Genomic DNA, 6,177 nt, shown 5'->3' on the forward strand with positions numbered 1-6,177 from the left:
CTCTTGTTAGAATTGAGTAATTTTTGTCACCTTAGGATTGTAATTTTCACACTTATTTAGGGTGATTGTGCACTAGTTGAGCCTAGCATATTTAGGTTTTTCTCTTGTGAAAAACTCGTTAGTTTATATTCCGCTGCAAGTTTAGGCCAACGGTAGAAAGGGTTGAATTTTTGTAAAAACGCCTATTCACCCACCTCTAGGCGACATCATTGTCCTTTCACATGGGCTATATAGCTAACATTACAATTAGTCGTGTTAAAATGCATACCTTCTTTTCATTTTCGTCTTGATTGGTTTCGATCTTGCGACATTTTGGCAATTTGTTGGTAATGTGATATATACCCTAAAATATGAATATATTATTTGAAAATTTAATAGTTCAGAAAATAAGACATATACGTATCTTACAGTGCTAGATTCATTAGGCTATAAACATAAAATACTAAATTACATACATCTATTTTTTTTCACATAGTTCTACTTAATTATTTATTTAGATATGGCATATTAAAGAGTAAGTTATGCATCGAGAATTTCCACATACTTTGGACCATCTCAACATACTTTGGACCATCTCAAAGCACTTTTTAATTTCAGTCCCAAATACATATCCATTGAAAAGTAGTATAGAAATAAGATATATTACAGACATATAAAAACACCATAATGACAAGACATTATTACAACCGTATAGGATATATTACAGACATAAAAACACCATAATGAGAAACGTAGTAGGATATATTACAGACATAAAAACACCATAATGAGAAACGTAGTAGGATATATTACAGACATAAAAACATCATAATGAGAAAGGTAGCTGGCAGTATCCATTGGTATAATTACTTAAACAACACAAACATCACAATGAAATAAAAACTTGATAACCGATAGACACATTAACATATGTGAATAATGTTTAGCCATAGTAGTCTTCTAATAACTATTAGTACTTGTAGCCATCACACTCAAACCACGGTTGCTAGATACGCCCATCTATTCTCAAGAAATCTGTTAACGAAACGGAGATCCATAGATCCTGTGATAACCGATCCTCGCACGCCTGCATGTCCGAATAGGATTGTTTCAATTAATATCTGACGAAATTGTATATACTTCTTAATTTATTAGTTAGAATATTTGTGCATGTATTGACTTTTCTTGATGGTGTTAGAAATACTCACTTTGCAGTGTACGTGTAGCGCAATGACTTGGGTTGAATTTAAAAGCTGTATGCTCTGAAGTCTCCAAGCACCCTGTTTTGAAAATTTGTTGTTAATGAAGTAACTCAACAAGTATAATGTTTAAGTATACCTTGGTTAATAAGAAACCAATTACCGTGTCTCTTGTTATTTTGAAGCATAGTTAACAAGACTATGTCATTGTTAACATTAGCTAATGACCAGCTACGCGCATGTCGGGTCAAATGGTGGGACCAAACCCCAACAACAATCAAGTTGCACCTTTAAAAACAGAAAACTTATAGTTATTTTTCTGTATATTGTATTATAGCATTTTTTATCTTGATGCACCTTTTTGTACTAACAAAATTACTAACATAACTCAAAGGTACCTTGTGTCCATGAGTGTAACCTCTCTATAGAGGCTACAACCAATAAGCTCAATTGGAGCCCAATGCACAACTACTCCAGCTATGTCTGCACCATTATTCTTGGTCAGGTTTTTTTGTGTAAAATAAATTATCCTTTGTTTTTTTTATAAGTCTAAAATGGAAAGCTTGAAACTTACCTACAAAAGTCTTATTAGGACGGCGATACACTTCAGGGAATGGCATAAGGTGCTTTGGGTAGAGCGAAAGCTGAATAGGCATGGTATATGGCTCAACCCTAGTGCAATTGTTCAAGACACACTCATATCGATGTCCAATATTCCGAAATTGCAATGCCTCCTCCCAGTTAGGATCGAATCTCACTTCATGTAGGGTATAAACACATCCTTCAGCGAGTGAAGCATTGAATCTTTCAACGTTGTTGTTCGATGCTATTGCTTCCATTTTGGACCCCTTTCAAATTTAATAACAACCAATATTATGTAGTGATGAAAATTTATTATAACACGATTGTTATTCTATATATGAATCAATTAATACAAGCGACTTACACAGGTATCCATGAGGATATAGTGTTGGCTATCACGATAACGAGGCTGGACTGGGAACTTGACATCTATCATAACAACGACACTCCATGATTTCTCCAAGTCCAAAATTTCAATGTCATTGAATAATTTGAATCTATATCATAAAAATATATTTTAGCTTTATTTCTTAACAAATTATTTAGTTTAAATTTGACCGGTGAATTTGAACTCACCTAGAAACCATTAGGCGATGGAAAAAGTCTGCGCAAGTTCTCTTTCGGGTAACATTAACTGGCGCCATTTTGAGTTAGATGTACAAGTTGATGACTCTGGAAAGTGAAAAGGTGTTAAAATATATTTGGTTGCAAGCAAAGTCTCAACGTCTCTCTAAAAAACAACTAACACACATTGTACATATGCTCACACATTGTAGAGAAGATTGTCATAGATTAAATTTGCAAATATGCTGCATTTTTTATCAGCAAGGTTGTTGGATCAATCGTATGTACATTTCATACGTTACCTAATATATAATGATAGCATGTTCCAGTTTCACATTTCTGCCATGGTTTCACATTTCTAACACACACCTGAGCAATGCTTTCCATAACAATTTATGACTTTGATCTTATACGAGTAATTAGTAGAGAAGTGTTCTCTAAGATGGTTTAGAAGTATGCCTGGCTGCCTGAGATGGTTTATTCACACTCACAATCAAACAACCTGCTGATGTATTCCCCCACCCTATTGGCCATTGTAGTTCCTCACTCTAATCAAAATTCCCTACACTAATAGTAAATGTCACGTTAATTTGATTCCTTTGTCCTCTTTCCCACAACAAAACTTCCTTTTCAGGTTTTTTTTCTGAGCAATGAAATTTTGCTACCTTTTGTGCCAAAAAAATGTTATCCCTTCACACAAAAAGATATTCTGGTTTTATGTGGTAACCAAACTTGTCAGCCATGGCCTCACACTGATGTGATGCACAACAACTATGCGGTACGTACAAAAGCAAATCCTGTAACTGCCATGAGATTCGCAGTGTAGATATGCCAAATAAAAGAAGATAAGGAGCCCATCTGGTTGAAAATCAGTAGGAACGCCTGTAGAAGTTCAGTGTCACCCGAACAGAATTGTTGATAGCAAGTTCATGGAGCCATTCACTGCTTTTATCAGAAATTGTGAGTTCTTCAAGGAATAAAGTTCTCATGAGATAATTTGCTAAAGGACCTTAGAAATAGACAGGTGCGCTAAGATGAAGGGAAAAATTAATTGAACCAGAGGAGTCATGACAGTTTGCTGCCTCCAGTATTGAAAAGATAAGTAGCTTCAATAATTGTTTGTACGTACACATTTCACAAGTTCAACTCTTTGAATACAAATATTTTGCACATCTATTATTCAATTTCCGTAGCCAACTGATTTGGCATCATTGTTGCAGAATTCAAAGCATGAAAACCAAACACCAAACCATTGGAGACTTGTGGCAAAAAGAGAAAAAAAAAAGGATGCTACCATATGAATCGGATCGTGGTAGAATTGATTGAAAACATAAACCAACAACTTGCAAGTTGCAACTGAATTTTGGTCAAAAATATAGTTAATCAGGGATAGAGTAGTTGGATCACCTGTCATTTTGGTGATTCATCAAATATGGCTTGCTTCCTCTAGAGTTGGTAGCGTATTACTCTTACAAGTTGCTTTAGTACTCTTCACATATCCAGAACAACTACGTATTCAAATGGGGAAAATACACTTGACAAGCAAGTAATAAAACCAAAACTACTCTGGAACAACTAAATTATAATTTTTCTTTCCAATTTATTGACATGATATTTTTATTTCTTGGTTAGGAAACGAAACAAGAACGGGCATGCAAAATTAAAGTATTTGCAATTTCTTTCTGTAAGAAAAACAAAGCTGGCAAATAATAGTGACAGGTAGCAACACAACATTTGTATGGCCTTTTATTCCATTGTGCAATAAGCCAATAATCTCGAACAAATGGTTACGCTATCCATAAAATGATAAAAGGAAACATAAGTTCGCATATGCCGGACGCAAGAAACTAATTGTTTTACTATGCCAGTAAATCAAACAACATTGCTAGGACGCATATGCCGAGTTGTCGACTATTGCATTTAACTTATCAGCATTGAGACTATGAAATCATCTGGTCTATAGGTTGTATTGTCTATATAAAAAACTATTAATATTAAATTCTACACTTACGGGTGTTTGGGTTAGGGGGACTTTCTTTTTTTTTTTCCTTTTTTTGGAATTTAGCTCCCCACACCCTCTCCGTAGCACTCTCATACCCACACCCACCCTTTTTATATCTAGTTCTCTTTTCCACTCAGTCATTTATGTACTTGCTCTCAAGTTTAGTATTGACACTGTTTATGCACGTTGAGACAAATTTGTTTTCTTGTGGCACGCCAAACAAAACAAAATTGGTGGATACTCTTAACAAAAGCTACCTGTGATATTCATCGAATGAAACATACTTTGCTGTAATCATTGTAGAACTTATGTGTTTTTTTTTAGTTTGTCTCATAATCTTTGTGGTACTCTATGTACCATTCTAGGATTCATGGCGTGACCTTATTAGAGCTTTTGCAAGTGGACGCTCTTTACTTTCATTGAGTGGACGTTTACAAGTAAGTGATGTAGCTTGTACATATCATGCTGTTTTAACCTATGCCTTCATACTGTAAAGGTCTTTGCTTTTGTTACCACTTCAGTTAGCCAATAGACAATAGTGGTATGACAGCTAAAAAGTGATCATTTTAACAAAGATTTATATTAATTGAAACTGTTTTGTAGCAATCTTAGGAGCTTGAGAGGAGGAAAAAGCTTAAGCTTGAGATAATGAAGACACATTGTTTGTATGAGTGAGACTTGGACTCAGATTCAAATTCATCGGGTTCTGACCAGTTTAGAAGGTATGGATTCCAAAGGGATGGTGATCATAAAATTGGAAGGAAAAATAAGCATCCATCATCCAAATCAGGCAAGAAATCCAGCCATATAACTATGCTAAAGAGGCAGATATATCACTCAAATATTGCTCCTTAGTAAATCTGGAAATCAGATTTATGTTACAAATGTAGTGGTAATAACACTGAAAGCTTAGAAATTTAGGGCACCAGCATTTATATGGCAAATGAAGTGATAATAACACTGAAATTTTAAGGCACCAGCATTCATACACAAAATTTATAGCCGAAAAAAATATGGAATAGCTCATGGTAAAGGGAAACATACTCTAAAGAAGCTCAGTCCTCCATAGTAGATCTCAAGCTGCACATAAGGTTTATTCTGCGGGAGGAGAAACAAGATAGAGCCAATTATAAATGGTGAAAAGAAAACACAAGCTGGCAACTTCAAATCTGAATTAAATTAGAGCACCATGGTTCAATAGCCATTTTTACATTCAAAACAAAATTCACTGGAGGAACAGATCCAAAATTTCTAAAAGTCTAACTGGTTTGCTCATTCTTAAATGAATACAAGAAAAGTATAATATAACTATAACTGAGCACCATAGTCCAATAGCCATTTTTATTCATCACCCTATTGACAAACGAATTAAAGGTTAGCACCTTATCCATGGATAAGTACATTGTTAATTGCATTTAATTTTTAGTTAAACCATGTTCTGAATTAAAGGTTCAGAGTAGTGTTGAATCTGAGGCATTGCTTCGCATTCGGATTTTGGAGAAATCTGTTACAAAAATTTAGATGACAGTGACATATGCAACTTAGTAAATCATATTATCAATAAAATCAGCACATTATCCTTCGAAGGATATTTCTGTGTCGTTTTTTTTTTGTCTTGTGCTGTGGCTCATGGAATTTTCTTTTCCCTCCTATCAAAATTATGGGACTGGATCATTCCGAATCTAGCTTGTAATGTTTTTGCTTGTATTTGATCATGTCTTAGTTGGTTCACCCATAAATTGGGGCAAATGATATTCTAATTGGGAGTCCAATATCTCTTGAATTTATGTTTTTCTTTTATACAAGCGTGTCAGTAGTTCAATGCCAGTATCAGTAGTACCTTTGTTATGT

This window comes from Phragmites australis, chromosome 13, assembly GCF_958298935.1.
Source record: "Phragmites australis chromosome 13, lpPhrAust1.1, whole genome shotgun sequence".
NCBI classification, from domain to species: Eukaryota; Viridiplantae; Streptophyta; class Magnoliopsida; order Poales; family Poaceae; genus Phragmites; species Phragmites australis.